Source organism: Pristiophorus japonicus, chromosome 25, assembly GCF_044704955.1.
Source record: "Pristiophorus japonicus isolate sPriJap1 chromosome 25, sPriJap1.hap1, whole genome shotgun sequence".
NCBI classification, from domain to species: Eukaryota; Metazoa; Chordata; class Chondrichthyes; family Pristiophoridae; genus Pristiophorus; species Pristiophorus japonicus.
The window spans coordinates 10,384,132-10,404,811 of record NC_092001.1 but is presented as its reverse complement, the minus strand read 5'-3'; the positions used below and the strand labels follow the sequence as shown (position 1 = coordinate 10,404,811).

At 44.7% G+C, this 20,680-nt stretch overlaps 15 non-coding genes across 15 annotated transcripts; all 15 read right to left on the bottom strand.

Annotated features, from left to right (window-relative positions):
* Positions 1 to 902: 902 nt before the first annotated feature.
* Positions 903 to 974, bottom strand: trnae-cuc (transfer RNA glutamic acid (anticodon CUC)). Its single transcript has one exon. It is a non-coding gene; the product is annotated as a tRNA-Glu (tRNA).
* A 914-nt stretch (positions 975 to 1,888) lies between these two features.
* trnaf-gaa (transfer RNA phenylalanine (anticodon GAA)) lies at positions 1,889 to 1,966 on the bottom strand. The gene has a single exon. It is a non-coding gene; the product is annotated as a tRNA-Phe (tRNA).
* Positions 1,967 to 3,163: 1,197 nt separating this feature from the next.
* trnae-cuc (transfer RNA glutamic acid (anticodon CUC)) lies at positions 3,164 to 3,235 on the bottom strand. The gene has a single exon. It is a non-coding gene; the product is annotated as a tRNA-Glu (tRNA).
* A 915-nt stretch (positions 3,236 to 4,150) lies between these two features.
* trnaf-gaa (transfer RNA phenylalanine (anticodon GAA)) lies at positions 4,151 to 4,228 on the bottom strand. Its single transcript has one exon. It is a non-coding gene; the product is annotated as a tRNA-Phe (tRNA).
* Positions 4,229 to 6,412: 2,184 nt separating this feature from the next.
* Positions 6,413 to 6,490, bottom strand: trnaf-gaa (transfer RNA phenylalanine (anticodon GAA)). The gene has a single exon. It is a non-coding gene; the product is annotated as a tRNA-Phe (tRNA).
* Positions 6,491 to 7,687: 1,197 nt separating this feature from the next.
* On the bottom strand, positions 7,688 to 7,759 carry trnae-cuc (transfer RNA glutamic acid (anticodon CUC)). The gene has a single exon. It is a non-coding gene; the product is annotated as a tRNA-Glu (tRNA).
* Positions 7,760 to 8,674: 915 nt separating this feature from the next.
* trnaf-gaa (transfer RNA phenylalanine (anticodon GAA)) lies at positions 8,675 to 8,752 on the bottom strand. Its single transcript has one exon. It is a non-coding gene; the product is annotated as a tRNA-Phe (tRNA).
* Positions 8,753 to 9,949: 1,197 nt separating this feature from the next.
* trnae-cuc (transfer RNA glutamic acid (anticodon CUC)) lies at positions 9,950 to 10,021 on the bottom strand. Its single transcript has one exon. It is a non-coding gene; the product is annotated as a tRNA-Glu (tRNA).
* Positions 10,022 to 10,936: 915 nt separating this feature from the next.
* On the bottom strand, positions 10,937 to 11,014 carry trnaf-gaa (transfer RNA phenylalanine (anticodon GAA)). Its single transcript has one exon. It is a non-coding gene; the product is annotated as a tRNA-Phe (tRNA).
* Positions 11,015 to 12,211: 1,197 nt separating this feature from the next.
* trnae-cuc (transfer RNA glutamic acid (anticodon CUC)) lies at positions 12,212 to 12,283 on the bottom strand. Its single transcript has one exon. It is a non-coding gene; the product is annotated as a tRNA-Glu (tRNA).
* A 2,178-nt stretch (positions 12,284 to 14,461) lies between these two features.
* trnae-cuc (transfer RNA glutamic acid (anticodon CUC)) lies at positions 14,462 to 14,533 on the bottom strand. The gene has a single exon. It is a non-coding gene; the product is annotated as a tRNA-Glu (tRNA).
* A 915-nt stretch (positions 14,534 to 15,448) lies between these two features.
* On the bottom strand, positions 15,449 to 15,526 carry trnaf-gaa (transfer RNA phenylalanine (anticodon GAA)). The gene has a single exon. It is a non-coding gene; the product is annotated as a tRNA-Phe (tRNA).
* A 1,197-nt stretch (positions 15,527 to 16,723) lies between these two features.
* Positions 16,724 to 16,795, bottom strand: trnae-cuc (transfer RNA glutamic acid (anticodon CUC)). The gene has a single exon. It is a non-coding gene; the product is annotated as a tRNA-Glu (tRNA).
* A 914-nt stretch (positions 16,796 to 17,709) lies between these two features.
* On the bottom strand, positions 17,710 to 17,787 carry trnaf-gaa (transfer RNA phenylalanine (anticodon GAA)). The gene has a single exon. It is a non-coding gene; the product is annotated as a tRNA-Phe (tRNA).
* Positions 17,788 to 18,984: 1,197 nt separating this feature from the next.
* Positions 18,985 to 19,056, bottom strand: trnae-cuc (transfer RNA glutamic acid (anticodon CUC)). Its single transcript has one exon. It is a non-coding gene; the product is annotated as a tRNA-Glu (tRNA).
* Between the last annotated feature and the right edge of the window lie 1,624 nt (positions 19,057 to 20,680).

The window sequence follows — 20,680 nt, the reverse complement described above, 5'->3', positions numbered from 1 at the left end:
GCGCATGAACGTACATGGAAGAATAATGATCATTGTGATTGTTCTCACACTGCACTTAAATGTTGGCAAACCGTAAAGTGTCAAACAGCAATTGTCGTTCCATATGTTCATTTAATGTTCTGCTGAAGTGTTCATAAAGACACAAAGATTGCACACCAGGCTAGATCTCACAGTGCTGAAGACACAGTGAAATATACTGGAGAGTTTATAACTGTTTCAGAACATAACATGTCAGCAAAATTCCCTGTTCTGTTCTCGGCACTGATGCGTTGTGAAAGGGAGACGGGCCAAAGTCCTATTGAGCCGCACTGACCCCGAGCCAAGGTGAAATTAAAGCAGGTTCAGTTCTTAGCATTGATATGATGAAGAGAGATAACAGTCGCGAATCAACGTTAGTGATGGTGAATCTCGGTTGGATCAAAAACTCCATGAATTCTCTGCCGGGAAATTCAGATCTTGGAAATCGCCTGTGAACGCTAAACATTGATATGCAGTGAGCCAATGTTCAATATAGAAGGGGCCCAGGCAAAATGAATGCTCAACGATAAGTTATCAGTGCCCATGGTCCAGGCATTCCCTGATTCCAGTCTTGCACACGTTGCGAAGTTTAAAATGCTGAATATTTCCACAGTGGCAATGCATTGATTGATGATAAGCCCGAGTGCTGTGGCGCAAATAGGTACCTGGAAGACTAAAGATAGCCATGATTGGCAAAATTTACGTTGTCTATCAGCAATTGGAGTTCCACTTGTTGAGCGAGATCTTGTCATTTAGTGCAGATTTTAAAACAGAAGTGTCTGTTGTATCACGACACGCTGCTGATGGTTGGGGCGACAACAGCGAGGTGAGCTGCAAGTTTGTTCAGGAACATCATTGCATTTCGAAGCACCGCAAATACAATGTTCCCTGACCGGGAATCGAAACCGGGCCGCGGCAGTGAGAGCGCCGAATCCTAACCACTAGACCACCAGGGAAGCTGCTGCAAACGTCTGTGCCAGCAAGCAGACCAACCCAGTCTTTCCTCCTTGCTGTTTCGAAATTCCCATCACATTCGCGCCAGGGAAAACTGTTCGCAGCAAATGGCAGTTGTTGTGGAGAACACCAAAGACATGTCCGCGCAATCGCAGCGTTAAGTGCGGCTAGGCTTCCACTGAAATCCATTTCATTCTCTCCTTTTTCCGGGAATTTTCACTCTCGGTACCGTGTGAACATTTCATTTTGTGCTTTTGTCCTGAACTTCAGCCTTTTGCCCAACTCCAGGCGACAGAACCGTTCTGTCTGCCTGTTCTGCTTATAACCATTGACGCAAACAGGTCTCCAGTTCAGGGGTTATCAGCAAAGCAAGAAACACGTATAAACAGAAAGTTGTGCTCTGCACACCGTCGGCAAAGAAGCAATGGCTGTTATTCCAAATAATTCCCATCCCTTGGGATTCCGTGTGGATTTGTTTCGTTATGAAGATTTGATTGTAAAAGTTACTAAAAACCGAATAAAAAGTATGAAAAATTGGGATGGCCCATATGGGGATCGGGCCCTCGCTCTTGGCTTTATTAATACCACGCCCTAAACGACCGATTTAACCGGCAACAAAAGGCCCCAGGGCTGCGTGAAAGCCCAGCCTAGATGATTTTGTATCCGGCACACACTGGGTGATAGAGTTACTGCATAAGAATTGAACACATCGCATCGCTTAAACATTGTTCACTCTTCATATACAAAACTGGGCAGAGTATAAATAGAAAGTAACAGAAAATAGCGCCGAATCTAAAAAAAATCATGTCGAAAATTAGTATCACGCAACCGCTGAACAGCTCTTCCCTCAAGCACTGTCTCGATATCAAACCAGCTTCTCCCCTTAAAATGAAGGAAACGCAAAATCACCAGATATTGCCGAAACCCGGGATTGAACCAGGGACCTTTAGATCTTCAGTCTAACGCTCTCCCAACTGAGCTATTTCTTCCCGACAGAAAACGAAGCAAAACTTTCTCACACCTTTTTGAAAGAAAACTTAAACCCCGGAAGGAATTGCCCCGCACACTCAGTCGTCATTTCTGGGCAATGAGCTCCGGATGTGTTCATGTAATGTATAATGATATTGAAAATCTTAATGCTCATGTTAACTTATCATTGCCCACGATCCAGGCACTCTCTGATTCCGGTATTGTGCACGTTGCTAAGTTGGAAATTTGCATTTTTCCGCACTGGCAATGAATTGACTGATAGCCGGGCTGTGATCAGCTCGGTTTGTTAGGGTGATGCCGCGCATGAACGTACATGGAAGAATAATGATCATTGTGATTTTTCTCACACTGCACTTAAATGTTGGCAAACCGTAAAGTGTCAAACAGCAATTGTCGTTCCATATGTTCATTTAATGTTCTGCTGAAGTGTTCATAAAGACACAAAGATTGCACACCAGGCTAGATCTCACAGTGCTGAAGACACAGTGAAATATACTGGAGAGTTTATAACTGTTTCAGAACATAACATGTCAGCAAAATTCCCTGTTCTGTTCTCGGCACTGATGCGTTGTGAAAGGGAGACGGGCCAAAGTCCTATTGAGCCGCACTGACCCCGAGCCAAGGTGAAATTAAAGCAGGTTCAGTTCTTAGCATTGATATGATGAAGAGAGATAACAGTCGCGAATCAACGTTAGTGATGGTGAATCTCGGTTCGATCAAAAACTCCATGAATTCTCTGCCGGGAAATTCAGATCTTGGAAATCGCCTGTGAACGCTAAACATTGATATGCAGTGAGCCAATGTTCAATATAGAAGGGGCCCAGGCCAAATGAATGCTCAAGGATAAGTTATCAGTGCCCATGGTCCAGGCATTCCCTGATTCCAGTCTTGCACACGTTGCGAAGTTTAAAATGCTGAATATTTCCACAGTGGCAATGCATTGATTGATGATAAGCCCGAGTGCTGTGGCGCAAATAGGTACCTGGAAGACTAAAGATAGCCATGATTGGCAAAATTTACGTTGTCTATCAGCAATTGGAGTTCCACTTGTTGAGCGAGATCTTGTCATTTAGTGCAGATTTTAAAACAGAAGTGTCTGTTGTATCACGACACGCTGCTGATGGTTGGGGCGACAACAGCGAGGTAAGCTGCAAGCTTGTTCAGGAACATCATTGCATTTCGAAGCAGCGCAAATACAATGTTCCCTGACTGGGAATCGAACCCGGGCCGCGGCGGTGAGAGCGCCGAATCCTAACCACTAGACCACCAGGGAAGCTGCTGCAAACGTCTGTGCCAGCAAGCAGACCAACCCAGTCTTTCCTCCTTGCTGTTTCGAAATTCTCATCACATTCGCGCCAGGGAAAACTGTTCGCAGCAAATGGCAGTTGTTGTGGAGAACACCAAAGACATGTCCGCGCAATCGCAGCGTTAAGTGCGGCTAGGCTTCCACTGAAATCCATTTCATTCTCTCCTTTTTCCGGGAATTTTCACTCTCGGTACCGTGTGAACATTTCATTTTGTGCTTTTGTCCTGAACTTCAGCCTTTTGCCCAACTCCAGGCGACAGAACCGTTCTGTCTGCCTGTTCTGCTTATAACCATTGACGCAAACAGGTCTCCAGTTCAGGGGTTATCAGCAAAGCAAGAAACACGTATAAACAGAAAGTTGTGCTCTGCACACCGTCGGAAAAGAAGCAATGGCTGTTATTCCAAATAATTCCCATCCCTTGGGATTCCGTGTGGATTTGTTTCGTTATGAAGATTTGATGGTAAAAGTTACTAAAAACCGAATAAAAAGTATGAAAAATTGGGATGGCCCATATGGGGATCGGGCCCGCGCTCTTGGCTTTATTAATACCACGCCCTAAACGACCGATTTAACCGGCAACAAAAGGCCCCAGGGCTGCGTGAAAGCCCAGCCTAGATGATTTTGTATCCGGCACACACTGGGTGATAGAGTTACTGCATAAGAATTGAACACATCGCATCGCTTAAACATTGTTCACTCTTCATATACAAAACTGGGCAGAGTATAAATAGAAAGTAACAGAAAAAGAGCGCCGAATCTAAAAAAAATCATGTCGAAAATTAGTATCACGCAACCGCTGAACAGCTCTTCCCTCAAGCACTGTCTCGATATCAAACCAGCTTCTCCCCTTAAAATGAAGGAAACGCAAAATCACCAGATATTGCCAAAACCCGGGATTGAACCAGGGACCTTTAGATCTTCAGTCTAACGCTCTCCCAACTGAGCTATTTCTTCCCGACAGAAAACGAAGCAAAACTTTCTCACACCTTTTTGAAAGAAAACTTAAACCCCGGAAGGAATTGCCCCGCACACTCAGTCCTCATTTCTGGGCAATGAGCTCCGGATGTGTTCATGTAATGTATAATGATATTGAAAATCTTAATGCTCATGTTAACTTATCATTGCCCACGATCCAGGCACTCTCTGATTCCGGTATTGAGCACGTTGCTAAGTTGGAAATTTGCATTTTTCCGCACTGGCAATGAATTGACTGATAGCCGGGCTGTGATCAGCACGGTTTGTTAGGGTGATGCCGCGCATGAACGTACATGGAAGAATAATGATCATTGTGATTGTTCTCACACTGCACTTAAATGTTGGCAAACCGTAAAGTGTCAAACAGCAATTGTCGTTCCATATGTTAATTTAATGTTCTGCTGAAGTGTTCATAAAGACACAAAGATTGCACACCAGGCTAGATCTCACAGTGCTGAAGACACAGTGAAATATACTGGAGAGTTTATAACTGTTTCAGAACATAACATGTCAGCAAAATTCCCTGTTCTGTTCTCGGCACTGATGCGTTGTGAAAGGGAGACGGGCCAAAGTCCTATTGAGCCGCACTGACCCCGAGCCAAGGTGAAATTAAAGCAGGTTCAGTTCTTAGCATTGATATGATGAAGAGAGATAACAGTCGCGAATCAACGTTAGTGATGGTGAATCTCGGTTAGATCAAAAACTCCATGAATTCTCTGCCGGGAAATTCAGATCTTGGTAATCGCCTGTGAACGCTAAACATTGATATGCAGTGAGCCAATGTTCAATATAGAAGGGGCCCAGGCCAAATGAATGCTCAAGGATAAGTTATCAGTGCCCATGGTCCAGGCATTCCCTGATTCCAGTCTTGCACACGTTGCGAAGTTTAAAATGCTGAATATTTCCACAGTGGCAATGCATTGATTGATGATAAGCCCGAGTGCTGTGGCGCAAATAGGTACCTGGAAGACTAAAGATAGCCATGATTGGCAAAATTTACGTTGTCTATCAGCAATTGGAGTTCCACTTGTTGAGCGAGATCTTGTCATTTAGTGCAGATTTTAAAACAGAAGTGTCTGTTGTATCACGACACGCTGCTGATGGTTGGGGCGACAACAGCGAGGTGAGCTGCAAGCTTGTTCAGGAACATCATTGCATTTCGAAGCACCGCAAATACAATGTTCCCTGACCCGGAATCGAACCCGGGCCGCGGAGGTGAGAGCGCCGAATCCTAACCACTAGACCACCAGGGAAGCTGCTGCAAACGTCTGTGCCAGCAAGCAGACCAACCCAGTCTTTCCTCCTTGCTGTTTCGAAATTCTCATCACATTCGCGCCAGGCAAAACTGTTCGCAGCAAATGGCAGTTGTTGTGGAGAACACCAAAGACATGTCCGCGCAATCGCAGCGTTAAGTGCGGCTAGGCTTCCACTGAAATCCATTTCATTCTCTCCTTTTTCCGGGAATTTTCACTCTCGGTACCGTGTGAACATTTCATTTTGTGCTTTTGTCCTGAACTTCAGCCTTTTGCCCAACTCCAGGCGACAGAACCGTTCTGTCTGCCTGTTCTGCTTATAACCATTGACGGAAACATGTCTCCAGTTCAGGGGTTATCAGCAAAGCAAGAAACACGTATAAACAGAAAGTTGTGCTCTGCACACCGTCGGCAAAGAAGCAATGGCTGTTATTCCAAATAATTCCCATCCCTTGCGATTCCGTGTGGATTTGTTTCGTTATGAAGATTTGATGGTAAAAGTTACTAAAAACCGAATAAAAAGTATGAAAAATTGGGATGGCCCATATGGGGATCGGGCCCGCGCTCTTGGCTTTATTAATACCACGCCCTAAACGACCGATTTAACCGGCAACAAAAGGCCCCAGGGCTGCGTGAAAGCCCAGCCTCGATGATTTTGTATCCGGCACACACTGGGTGATAGAGTTACTGCATAAGAATTGAACACATCGCATCGCTTAAACATTGTTCACTCTTCATATACAAAACTGGGCAGAGTATAAATAGAAAGTAACAGAAAAAGAGCGCCGAATCTAAAAAAAATCATGTCGAAAATTAGTATCACGCAACCGCTGAACAGCTCTTCCCTCAAGCACTGTCTCGATATCAAACCAGCTTCTCCCCTTAAAATGAAGGAAACGCAAAATCACCAGATATTGCCGAAACCCGGGATTGAACCAGGGACCTTTAGATCTTCAGTCTAACGCTCTCCCAACTGAGCTATTTCTTCCCGACAGAAAACGAAGCAAAACTTTCTCACACCTTTTTGAAAGAAAACTTAAACCCCGGAAGGAATTGCCCCGCACACTCAGTCCTCATTTCTGGGCAATGAGCTCCGGATGTGTTCATGTAATGTATAATGATATTGAAAATCTTAATGCTCATGTTAACTTATCATTGCCCACGATCCAGGCACTCTCTGATTCCGGTATTGAGCACGTTGCTAAGTTGGAAATTTGCATTTTTCCGCACTGGCAATGAATTGACTGATAGCCGGGCTGTGATCAGCACGGTTTGTTAGGGTGATGCCGCGCATGAACGTACATGGAAGAATAATGATCATTGTGATTGTTCTCACACTGCACTTAAATGTTGGCAAACCGTAAAGTGTCAAACAGCAATTGTCGTTCCATATGTTAATTTAATGTTCTGCTGAAGTGTTCATAAAGACACAAAGATTGCACACCAGGCTAGATCTCACAGTGCTGAAGACACAGTGAAATATACTGGAGAGTTTATAACTGTTTCAGAACATAACATGTCAGCAAAATTCCCTGTTCTGTTCTCGGCACTGATGCGTTGTGAAAGGGAGACGGGCCAAAGTCCTATTGAGCCGCACTGACCCCGAGCCAAGGTGAAATTAAAGCAGGTTCAGTTCTTAGCATTGATATGATGAAGAGAGATAACAGTCGCGAATCAACGTTAGTGATGGTGAATCTCGGTTAGATCAAAAACTCCATGAATTCTCTGCCGGGAAATTCAGATCTTGGTAATCGCCTGTGAACGCTAAACATTGATATGCAGTGAGCCAATGTTCAATATAGAAGGGGCCCAGGCCAAATGAATGCTCAAGGATAAGTTATCAGTGCCCATGGTCCAGGCATTCCCTGATTCCAGTCTTGCACACGTTGCGAAGTTTAAAATGCTGAATATTTCCACAGTGGCAATGCATTGATTGATGATAAGCCCGAGTGCTGTGGCGCAAATAGGTACCTGGAAGACTAAAGATAGCCATGATTGGCAAAATTTACGTTGTCTATCAGCAATTGGAGTTCCACTTGTTGAGCGAGATCTTGTCATTTAGTGCAGATTTTAAAACAGAAGTGTCTGTTGTATCACGACACGCTGCTGATGGTTGGGGCGACAACAGCGAGGTGAGCTGCAAGCTTGTTCAGGAACATCATTGCATTTCGAAGCACCGCAAATACAATGTTCCCTGACCGGGAATCGAACCCGGGCCGCGGAGGTGAGAGCGCCGAATCCTAACCACTAGACCACCAGGGAAGCTGCTGCAAACGTCTGTGCCAGCAAGCAGACCAACCCAGTCTTTCCTCCTTGCTGTTTCGAAATTCTCATCACATTCGCGCCAGGGAAAACTGTTCGCAGCAAATGGCAGTTGTTGTGGAGAACACCAAAGACATGTCCGCGCAATCGCAGCGTTAAGTGCGGCTAGGCTTCCACTGAAATCCATTTCATTCTCTCCTTTTTCCGGGAATTTTCACTCTCGGTACCGTGTGAACATTTCATTTTGTGCTTTTGTCCTGAACTTCAGCCTTTTGCCCAACTCCAGGCGACAGAACCGTTCTGTCTGCCTGTTCTGCTTATAACCATTGACGGAAACATGTCTCCAGTTCAGGGGTTATCAGCAAAGCAAGAAACACGTATAAACAGAAAGTTGTGCTCTGCACACCGTCGGCAAAGAAGCAATGGCTGTTATTCCAAATAATTCCCATCCCTTGCGATTCCGTGTGGATTTGTTTCGTTATGAAGATTTGATGGTAAAAGTTACTAAAAACCGAATAAAAAGTATGAAAAATTGGGATGGCCCATATGGGGATCGGGCCCGCGCTCTTGGCTTTATTAATACCACGCCCTAAACGACCGATTTAACCGGCAACAAAAGGCCCCAGGGCTGCGTGAAAGCCCAGCCTCGATGATTTTGTATCCGGCACACACTGGGTGATAGAGTTACTGCATAAGAATTGAACACATCGCATCGCTTAAACATTGTTCACTCTTCATATACAAAACTGGGCAGAGTATAAATAGAAAGTAACAGAAAAAGAGCGCCGAATCTAAAAAAAATCATGTCGAAAATTAGTATCACGCAACCGCTGAACAGCTCTTCCCTCAAGCACTGTCTCGATATCAAACCAGCTTCTCCCCTTAAAATGAAGGAAACGCAAAATCACCAGATATTGCCGAAACCCGGGATTGAACCAGGGACCTTTAGATCTTCAGTCTAACGCTCTCCCAACTGAGCTATTTCTTCCCGACAGAAAACGAAGCAAAACTTTCTCACACCTTTTTGAAAGAAAACTTAAACCCCGGAAGGAATTGCCCCGCACACTCAGTCCTCATTTCTGGGCAATGAGCTCCGGATGTGTTCATGTAATGTATAATGATATTGAAAATCTTAATGCTCATGTTAACTTATCATTGCCCACGATCCAGGCACTCTCTGATTCCGGTATTGTGCACGTTGCTAAGTTGGAAATTTGCATTTTTCCGCACTGGCAATGAATTGACTGATAGCCGGGCTGTGATCAGCTCGGTTTGTTAGGGTGATGCCGCGCATGAACGTACATGGAAGAATAATGATCATTGTGATTGTTCTCACAATGCACTTAAATGTTGGCAAACCGTAAAGTGTCAAACAGCAATTGTCGTTCCATATGTTAATTTAATGTTCTGCTGAAGTGTTCATAAAGACACAAAGATTGCACACCAGGCTAGATCTCACAGTGCTGAAGACACAGTGAAATATACTGGAGAGTTTATAACTGTTTCAGAACATAACATGTCAGCAAAATTCCCTGTTCTGTTCTCGGCACTGATGCGTTGTGAAAGGGAGACGGGCCAAAGTCCTATTGAGCCGCACTGACCCCGAGCCAAGGTGAAATTAAAGCAGGTTCAGTTCTTAGCATTGATATGATGAAGAGAGATAACAGTCGCGAATCAACGTTAGTGATGGTGAATCTCGGTTAGATCAAAAACTCCATGAATTCTCTGCCGGGAAATTCAGATCTTGGTAATCGCCTGTGAACGCTAAACATTGATATGCAGTGAGCCAATGTTCAATATAGAAGGGGCCCAGGCCAAATGAATGCTCAAGGATAAGTTATCAGTGCCCATGGTCCAGGCATTCCCTGATTCCAGTCTTGCACACGTTGCGAAGTTTAAAATGCTGAATATTTCCACAGTGGCAATGCATTGATTGATGATAAGCCCGAGTGCTGTGGCGCAAATAGGTACCTGGAAGACTAAAGATAGCCATGATTGGCAAAATTTACGTTGTCTATCAGCAATTGGAGTTCCACTTGTTGAGCGAGATCTTGTCATTTAGTGCAGATTTTAAAATAGAAGTGTCTGTTGTATCACGACACGCTGCTGATGGTTGGGGCGACAACAGCGAGGTGAGCTGCAAGCTTGTTCAGGAACATCATTGCATTTCGAAGCACCGCAAATACAATGTTCCCTGACCGGGAATCGAACCTGGGCCGCGGCGGTGAGAGCGCCGAATCCTAACCACTAGACCACCAGGGAAGCTGCTGCAAACGTCTGTGCCAGCAAGCAGACCAACCCAGTCTTTCCTCCTTGCTGTTTCGAAATTCTCATCACATTCGCGCCAGGGAAAACTGTTCGCAGCAAATGGCAGTTGTTGTGGAGAACACCAAAGACATGTCCGCGCAATCGCAGCGTTAAGTGCGGCTAGGCTTCCACTGAAATCCATTTCATTCTCTCCTTTTTCCGGGAATTTTCACTCTCGGTACCGTGTGAACATTTCATTTTGTGCTTTTGTCCTGAACTTCAGCCTTTTGCCCAACTCCAGGCGACAGAACCGTTCTGTCTGCCTGTTCTGCTTATAACCATTGACGCAAACAGGTCTCCAGTTCAGGGGTTATCAGCAAAGCAAGAAACACGTATAAACAGAAAGTTGTGCTCTGCACACCGTCGGCAAAGAAGCAATGGCTGTTATTCCAAATAATTCCCATCCCTTGGGATTCCGTGTGGATTTGTTTCGTTATGAAGATTTGATTGTAAAAGTTACTAAAAACCGAATAAAAAGTATGAAAAATTGGGATGGCCCATATGGGGATCGGGCCCGCGCTCTTGGCTTTATTAATACCACGCCCTAAACGACCGATTTAACCGGCAACAAAAGGCCCCAGGGCTGCGTGAAAGCCCAGCCTAGATGATTTTGTATCCGGCACACACTGGGTGATAGAGTTACTGCATAAGAATTGAACACATCGCATCGCTTAAACATTGTTCACTCTTCATATACAAAACTGGGCAGAGTATAAATAGAAAGTAACAGAAAAAGAGCGCCGAATCTAAAAAAAATCATGTCGAAAATTAATATCACGCAACCGCTGAACAGCTCTTCCCTCAAGCACTGTCTCGATATCAAACCAGCTTCTCCCCTTAAAATGAAGGAAACGCAAAATCACCAGATATTGCCGAAACCCGGGATTGAACCAGGGACCTTTAGATCTTCAGTCTAACGCTCTCCCAACTGAGCTATTTCTTCCCGACAGAAAACGAAGCAAAACTTTCTCACACCTTTTTGAAAGAAAACTTAAACCCCGGAAGGAATTGCCCCGCACACTCAGTCCTCATTTCTGGGCAATGAGCTCCGGATGTGTTCATGTAATGTATAATGATATTGAAAATCTTAATGCTCATGTTAACTTATCATTGCCCACGATCCAGGCACTCTCTGATTCCGGTATTGTGCACGTTGCTAAGTTGGAAATTTGCATTTTTCCGCACTGGCAATGAATTGACTGATAGCCGGGCTGTGATCAGCTCGGTTTGTTAGGGTGATGCCGCGCATGAACGTACATGGAAGAATAATGATCATTGTGATTGTTCTCACACTGCACTTAAATGTTGGCAAACCGTAAAGTGTCAAACAGCAATTGTCGTTCCATATGTTCATTTAATGTTCTGCTGAAGTGTTCATAAAGACACAAAGATTGCACACCAGGCTAGATCTCACAGTGCTGAAGACACAGTGAAATATACTGGAGAGTTTATAACTGTTTCAGAACATAACATGTCAGCAAAATTCCCTGTTCTGTTCTCGGCACTGATGCGTTGTGAAAGGGAGACGGGCCAAAGTCCTATTGAGCCGCACTGACCCCGAGCCAAGGTGAAATTAAAGCAGGTTCAGTTCTTAGCATTGATATGATGAAGAGAGATAACAGTCGCGAATCAACGTTAGTGATGGTGAATCTCGGTTAGATCAAAAACTCCATGAATTCTCTGCCGGGAAATTCAGATCTTGGAAATCGCCTGTGAACGCTAAACATTGATATGCAGTGAGCCAATGTTCAATATAGAAGGGGCCCAGGCCAAATGAATGCTCAAGGATAAGTTATCAGTGCCCATGGTCCAGGCATTCCCTGATTCCAGTCTTGCACACGTTGCGAAGTTTAAAATGCTGAATATTTCCACAGTGGCAATGCATTGATTGATGATAAGCCCGAGTGCTGTGGCGCAAATAGGTACCTGGAAGACTAAAGATAGCCATGATTGGCAAAATTTACGTTGTCTATCAGCAATTGGAGTTCCACTTGTTGAGCGAGATCTTGTCATTTAGTGCAGATTTTAAAACAGAAGTGTCTGTTGTATCACGACACGCTGCTGATGGTTGGGGCGACAACAGCGAGGTGAGCTGCAAGCTTGTTCAGGAACATCATTGCATTTCGAAGCACCGCAAATACAATGTTCCCTGACCGGGAATCGAACCCGGGCCGCGGCGGTGAGAGCGCCGAATCCTAACCACTAGACCACCAGGGAAGCTGCTGCAAACGGCTGTGCCAGCAAGCAGACCAACCCAGTCTTTCCTCCTTGCTGTTTCGAAATTCTCATCACATTCGCGCCAGGGAAAACTGTTCGCAGCAAATGGCAGTTGTTGTGGAGAACACCAAAGACATGTCCGCGCAATCGCAGCGTTAAGTGCGGCTAGGCTTCCACTGAAATCCATTTCATTCTCTCCTTTTTCCGGGAATTTTCACTCTCGGTACCGTGTGAACATTTCATTTTGTGCTTTTGTCCTGAACTTCAGCCTTTTGCCCAACTCCAGGCGACAGAACCGTTCTGTCTGCCTGTTCTGCTTATAACCATTGACAGAAACAGGTCTCCAGTTCAGGGGTTATCAGCAAAGCAAGAAACACGTATAAACAGAAAGTTGTGCCCTGCACACCGTCGGCAAAGAAGCAATGGCTGTTATTCCAAATAATTCCCATCCCTTGGGATTCCGTGTGGATTTGTTTCGTTATGAAGATTTGATTGTAAAAGTTACTAAAAACCGAATAAAAAGTATGAAAAATTGGGATGGCCCATATGGGGATCGGGCCCGCGCTCTTGGCTTTATTAATACCACGCCCTAAACGACCGATTTAACCGGCAACAAAATGCCCCAGGGCTGCGTGAAAGCCCGGCCTAGATGATTTTGTATCCGGCACACACTGGGTGATAGAGTTACTGCATAAGAATTGAACACATCGCATCGCTTAAACATTGTTCACTCTTCATATACAAAACTGGGCAGAGTATAAATAGAAAGTAACAGAAAAAGAGCGCCGAATCTAAAAAAAATCATGTCGAAAATTAGTATCACGCAACCGCTGAACAGCTCTTCCCTCAAGCACTGTCTCGATATCAAACCAGCTTCTCCCCTTAAAATGAAGGAAACGCAAAATCACCAGATATTGCCGAAACCCGGGATCTTTAGATCTTCAGTCTAACGCTCTCCCAACTGAGCTATTTCTTCCCGACAGAAAACGAAGCAAAACTTTCTCACACCTTTTTGAAAGAAAACTTAAACCCCGGAAGGAATTGCCCCGCACACTCAGTCCTCATTTCTGGGCAATGAGCTCCGGATGTGTTCATGTAATGTATAATGATATTGAAAATCTTAATGCTCATGTTAACTTATCATTGCCCACGATCCAGGCACTCTCTGATTCCGGTATTGTGCACGTTGCTAAGTTGGAAATTTGCATTTTTCCGCACTGGCAATGAATTGACTGATAGCCGGGCTGTGATCAGCTCGGTTTGTTAGGGTGATGCCGCGCATGAACGTACATGGAAGAATAATGATCATTGTGATTGTTCTCACACTGCACTTAAATGTTGGCAAACCGTAAAGTGTCAAACAGCAATTGTCGTTCCATATGTTCATTTAATGTTCTGCTGAAGTGTTCATAAAGACACAAAGATTGCACACCAGGCTAGATCTCACAGTGCTGAAGACACAGTGAAATATACTGGAGAGTTTATAACTGTTTCAGAACATAACATGTCAGCAAAATTCCGTGTTCTGTTCTCGGCACTGATGCGTTGTGAAAGGGAGACGGGCCAAAGTCCTATTGAGCCGCACTGACCCCGAGCCAAGGTGAAATTAAAGCAGGTTCAGTTCTTAGCATTGATATGATGAAGAGAGATAACAGTCGCGAATCAACGTTAGTGATGGTGAATCTCGGTTAGATCAAAAACTCCATGAATTCTCTGCCGGGAAATTCAGATCTTGGAAATCGCCTGTGAACGCTAAACATTGATATGCAGTGAGCCAATGTTCAATATAGAAGGGGCCCAGGCCAAATGAATGCTCAAGGATAAGTTATCAGTGCCCATGGTCCAGGCATTTCCTGATTCCAGTCTTGCACACGTTGCGAAGTTTAAAATGCTGAATATTTCCACAGTGGCAATGCATTGATTGATGATAAGCCCGAGTGCTGTGGCGCAAGTAGGTACCTGGAAGACTAAAGATAGCCATGATAGGCAAAATTTACGTTGTCTATCAGCAATTGGAGTTCCACTTGTTGAGCGAGATCTTGTCATTTAGTGCAGATTTTAAAACAGAAGTGTCTGTTGTATCACGACACGCTGCTGATGGTTGGGGCGACAACAGCGAGGTGAGCTGCAAGCTTGTTCAGGAACATCATTGCATTTCGAAGCACCGCAAATACAATGTTCCCTGACCGGGAATCGAACCCGGGCCGCGGCGGTGAGAGCGCCGAATCCTAACCACTAGACCACCAGGGAAGCTGCTGCAAACGTCTGTGCCAGCAAGCAGACCAACCCAGTCTTTCCTCCTTGCTGTTTCGAAATTCTCATCACATTCGCGCCAGGGAAAACTGTTCGCAGCAAATGGCAGTTGTTGTGGAGAACACCAAAGACATGTCCGCGCAATCGCAGCGTTAAGTGCGGCTAGGCTTCCACTGAAATCCATTTCATTCTCTCCTTTTTCCGGGAATTTTCACTCTCGGTACCCTGTGAACATTTCATTTTGTGCTTTTGTCCTGAACTTCAGCCTTTTGCCCAACTCCAGGCGACAGAACCGTTCTGTCTGCCTGTTCTGCTTATAACCATTGACGGAAACAGGTCTCCAGTTCAGGGGTTATCAGCAAAGCAAGAAACACGTATAAACAGAAAGTTGTGCTCTGCACACCGTCGGCAAAGAAGCAATGGCTGTTATTCCAAATAATTCCCATCCCTTGGGATTCCGTGTGGATTTGTTTCGTTATGAAGATTTGATTGTAAAAGTTACTAAAAACCGAATAAAAAGTATGAAAAATTGGGATGGCCCATATGGGGATCGGGTCCGCGCTCTTGGCTTTATTAATACCACGCCCTAAACGACCGATTTAACCGGCAACAAAATGCCCCAGGGCTGCGTGAAAGCCCAGCCTAGATGATTTTGTATCCGGCACACACTGGGTGATAGAGTTACTGCATAAGAATTGAACACATCGCATCGCTTAAACATTGTTCACTCTTCATATACAAAACTGGGCAGAGTATAAATAGAAAGTAACAGAAAAAGAGCGCCGAATCTAAAAAAAATCATGTCGAAAATTAGTATCACGCAACCGCTGAACAGCTCTTCCCTCAAGCACTGTCTCGATATCAAACCAGCTTCTCCCCTTAAAATGAAGAAAACGCAAAATCACCAGATATTGCCGAAACCCGGGATTGAACCAGGGACCTTTAAATCTTCAGTCTAACGCTCTCCCAACTGAGCTATTTCTTCCCGACAGAAAACGAAGCAAAACTTTCTCACACCTTTTTGAAAGAAAACTTAAACCCCGGAAGGAATTGCCCCGCACACTCAGTCCTCATTTCTGGGCAATGAGCTCCGGATGTGTTCATGTAATGTATAATGATATTGAAAATCTTAATGCTCATGTTAACTTATCATTGCCCAATATCCAGGCACTCTCTGATTCCGGTATTGTGCACGTTGCTAAGTTGGAAATTTGCATTTTTCCGCACTGGCAATGAATTGACTGATAGCCGGGCTGTGATCAGCACGGTTTGTTAGGGTGATGCCGCGCATGAACGTACATGGAAGAATAATGATCATTGTGATTGTTCTCACACTGCACTTAAATGTTGGCAAACCGTAAAGTGTCAAACAGCAATTGTCGTTCCATATGTTAATTTAATGTTCTGCTGAAGTGTTCATAAAGACACAAAGATTGCACACCAGGCTAGATCTCACAGTGCTGAAGACACAGTGAAATATACTGGAGAGTTTATAACTGTTTCAGAACATAACATGTCAGCAAAATTCCCTGTTCTGTTCTCGGCACTGATGCGTTGTGAAAGGGAGACGGGCCAAAGTCCTATTGAGCCGCACTGACCCCGAGCCAAGGTGAAATTAAAGCAGGTTCAGTTCTTAGCATTGATATGATGAAGAGAGATAACAGTCGCGAATCAACGTTAGTGATGGTGAATCTCGGTTAGATCAAAAACTCCATGAATTCTCTGCCGGGAAATTCAGATCTTGGTAATCGCCTGTGAACGCTAAACATTGATATGCAGTGAGCCAATGTTCAATATAGAAGGGGCCCAGGCCAAATGAATGCTCAAGGATAAGTTATCAGTGCCCATGGTCCAGGCATTCCCTGATTCCAGTCTTGCACACGTTGCGAAGTTTAAAATGCTGAATATTTCCACAGTGGCAATGCATTGATTGATGATAAGCCCGAGTGCTGTGGCGCAAATAGGTACCTGGAAGACTAAAGATAGCCATGATTGGCAAAATTTACGTTGTCTATCAGCAATTGGAGTTCCACTTGTTGAGCGAGATCTTGTCATTTAGTGCAGATTTTAAAACAGAAGTGTCTGTTGTATCACGACACGCTGCTGATGGTTGGGGCGACAACAGCGAGGTGAGCTGCAAGCTTGTTCAGGAACATCATTGCATTTCGAAGCACCGCAAATACAATGTTCCCTGACCGGGAATCGAACCCGGGCCGCGGAGGTGAGAGCGCCGAATCCTAACCACTAGACCACCAGGGAAGCTGCTGCAAACGTCTGTGCCAGCAAGCAGACCAACCCAGTCTTTCCTCCTTGCTGTTTCGAAATTCTCATCACATTCGCGCCAGGGAAAACTGTTCGCAGCAAATGGCAGTTGTTGTGGAGAACACCAAAGACATGTCCGCGCAATCGCAGCGTTAAGTGCGGCTAGGCTTCCACTGAAATCCATTTCATTCTCTCCTTTTTCCGGGAATTTTCACTCTCGGTACCGTGTGAACATTTCATTTTGTGCTTTTGTCCTGAACTTCAGCCTTTTGCCCAACTCCAGGCGACAGAACCGTTCTGTCTGCCTGTTCTGCTTATAACCATTGACGGAAACATGTCTCCAGTTCAGGGGTTATCAGCAAAGCAAGAAACACGTATAAACAGAAATTGTGCTCTGCACACCGTCGGCAAAGAAGCAATGGCTGTTATTCCAAATAATTCCCATCCCTTGCGATTCCGTGTGGATTTGTTTCGTTATGAAGATTTGATGGTAAAAGTTACTAAAAACCGAATAAAAAGTATGAAAAATTGGGATGGCCCATATGGGGATCGGGCCCGCGCTCTTGGCTTTATTAATACCACGCCCTAAACGACCGATTTAACCGGCAACAAAAGGCCCCAGGGCTGCGTGAAAGCCCAGCCTCGATGATTTTGTATCCGGCACACACTGGGTGATAGAGTTACTGCATAAGAATTGAACACATCGCATCGCTTAAACATTGTTCACTCTTCATATACAAAACTGGGCAGAGTATAAATAGAAAGTAACAGAAAAAGAGCGCCGAATCTAAAAAAAATCATGTCGAAAATTAGTATCACGCAACCGCTGAACAGCTCTTCCCTCAAGCACTGTCTCGATATCAAACCAGCTTCTCCCCTTAAAATGAAGGAAACGCAAAATCACCAGATATTGCCGAAACCCGGGATTGAACCAGGGACCTTTAGATCTTCAGTCTAACGCTCTCCCAACTGAGCTATTTCTTCCCGACAGAAAACGAAGCAAAACTTTCTCACACCTTTTTGAAAGAAAACTTAAACCCCGGAAGGAATTGCCCCGCACACTCAGTCCTCATTTCTGGGCAATGAGCTCCGGATGTGTTCATGTAATGTATAATGATATTGAAAATCTTAATGCTCATGTTAACTTATCATTGCCCACGATCCAGGCACTCTCTGATTCCGGTATTGTGCACGTTGCTAAGTTGAAAATTTGCATTTTTCCGCACTGGCAATGAATTGACTGATAGCCGGGCTGTGATCAGCTCGGTTTGTTAGGGTGATGCCGCGCATGAACGTACATGGAAGAATAATGATCATTGTGATTGTTCTCACACTGCACTTAAATGTTGGCAAACCGTAAAGTGTCAAACAGCAATTGTCGTTCCATATGTTCATTTAATGTTCTGCTGAAGTGTTCATAAAGACACAAAGATTGCACACCAGGCTAGATCTCACAGTGCTGAAGACACAGTGAAATATACTGGAGAGTTTATAACTGTTTCAGAACATAACATGTCAGCAAAATTCCCTGTTCTGTTCTCGGCACTGATGCGTTGTGAAAGGGAGACGGGCCAAAGTCCTATTGAGCCGCACTGACCCCGAGCCAAGGTGAAATTAAAGCAGGTTCAGTTCTTAGCATTGATATGATGAAGAGAGATAACAGTCGCGAATCAACGTTAGTGATGGTGAATCTCGGTTAGATCAAAAACTCCATGAATTCTCTGCCGGGAAATTCAGATCTTGGTAATCGCCTGTGAACGCTAAACATTGATATGCAGTGAGCCAATGTTCAATATAGAAGGGGCCCAGGCCAAATGAATGCTCAAGGATAAGTTATCAGTGCCCATGGTCCAGGCATTCCCTGATTCCAGTCTTGCACACGTTGCGAAGTTTAAAATGCTGAATATTTCCACAGTGGCAATGCATTGATTGATGATAAGCCCGAGTGCTGTGGCGCAAATAGGTACCTGGAAGACTAAAGATAGCCATGATTGGCAAAATTTACGTTGTCTATCAGCAATTGGAGTTCCACTTGTTGAGCGAGATCTTGTCATTTAGTGCAGATTTTAAAACAGAAATGTCTGTTGTATCACGACACGCTGCTGATGGTTGGGGCGACAACAGCGAGGTGAGCTGCAAGCTTGTTCAGGAACATCATTGCATTTCGAAGCACCGCAAATACAATGTTCCCTGACCGGGAATCGAACCCAGGCCGCGGCGGTGAGAGCGCCGAATCCTAACCACTAGACCACCAGAGAAGCTGCTGCAAACGTCTGTGCCAGCAAGCAGACCAACCCAGTCTTTCCTCCTTGCTGTTTCGAAATTCTCATCACATTCGCGCCAGGGAAAACTGTTCGCAGCAAATGGCAGTTGTTGTGGAGAACACCAAAGACATGTCCGCGCAATCGCAGCGTTAAGTGCGGCTAGGCTTCCACTGAAATCCATTTCATTCTCTCCTTTTTCCGGGAATTTTCACTCTCGGTACCGTGTGAACATTTCATTTTGTGCTTTTGTCCTGAACTTCAGCCTTTTGCCCAACTCCAGGCGACAGAACCGTTCTGTCTGCCTGTTCTGCTTATAACCATTGACAGAAACAGGTCTCCAGTTCAGGGGTTATCAGCAAAGCAAGAAACACGTATAAACAGAAAGTTGTGCCCTGCACACCGTCGGCAAAGAAGCAATGGCTGTTATTCCAAATAATTCCCATCCCTTGGGATTCCGTGTGGATTTGTTTCGTTATGAAGATTTGATTGTAAAAGTTACTAAAAACCGAATAAAAAGTATGAAAAATTGGGATGGCCCATATGGGGATCGGGCCCGCGCTCTTGGCTTTATTAATACCACGCCCTAAACGACCGATTTAACCGGCAACAAAATGCCCCAGGGCTGCGTGAAAGCCCGGCCTAGATGATTTTGTATCCGGCACACACTGGGTGATAGAGTTACTGCATAAGAATTGAACACATCGCATCGCTTAAACATTGTTCACTCTTCATATACAAAACTGGGCAGAGTATAAATAGAAAGTAACAGAAAAAGAGCGCCGAATCTAAAAAAAATCATGTCGAAAATTAGTATCACGCAACCGCTGAACAGCTCTTCCCTCAAGCACTGTCTCGATATCAAACCAGCTTCTCCCCTTAAAATGAAGGAAACGCAAAATCACCAGATATTGCCGAAACCCGGGATCTTTAGATCTTCAGTCTAACGCTCTCCCAACTGAGCTATTTCTTCCCGACAGAAAACGAAGCAAAACTTTCTCACACCTTTTTGAAAGAAAACTTAAACCCCGGAAGGAATTGCCCCGCACACTCAGTCCTCATTTCTGGGCAATGAGCTCCGGATGTGTTCATGTAATGTATAATGATATTGAAAATCTTAATGCTCATGTTAACTTATCATTGCCCACGATCCAGGCACTCTCTGATTCCGGTATTGTGCACGTTGCTAAGTTGGAAATTTGCATTTTTCCGCACTGGCAATGAATTGACTGATAGCCGGGCTGTGATCAGCTCGGTTTGTTAGGGTGATGCCGCGCATGAACGTACATGGAAGAATAATGATCATTGTGATTGTTCTCACACTGCACTTAAATGTTGGCAAACCGTAAAGTGTCAAACAGCAATTGTCGTTCCATATGTTCATTTAATGTTCTGCTGAAGTGTTCATAAAGACACAAAGATTGCACACCAGGCTAGATCTCACAGTGCTGAAGACACAGTGAAATATACTGGAGAGTTTATAACTGTTTCAGAACATAACATGTCAGCAAAATTCCGTGTTCTGTTCTCGGCACTGATGCGTTGTGAAAGGGAGACGGGCCAAAGTCCTATTGAGCCGCACTGACCCCGAGCCAAGGTGAAATTAAAGCAGGTTCAGTTC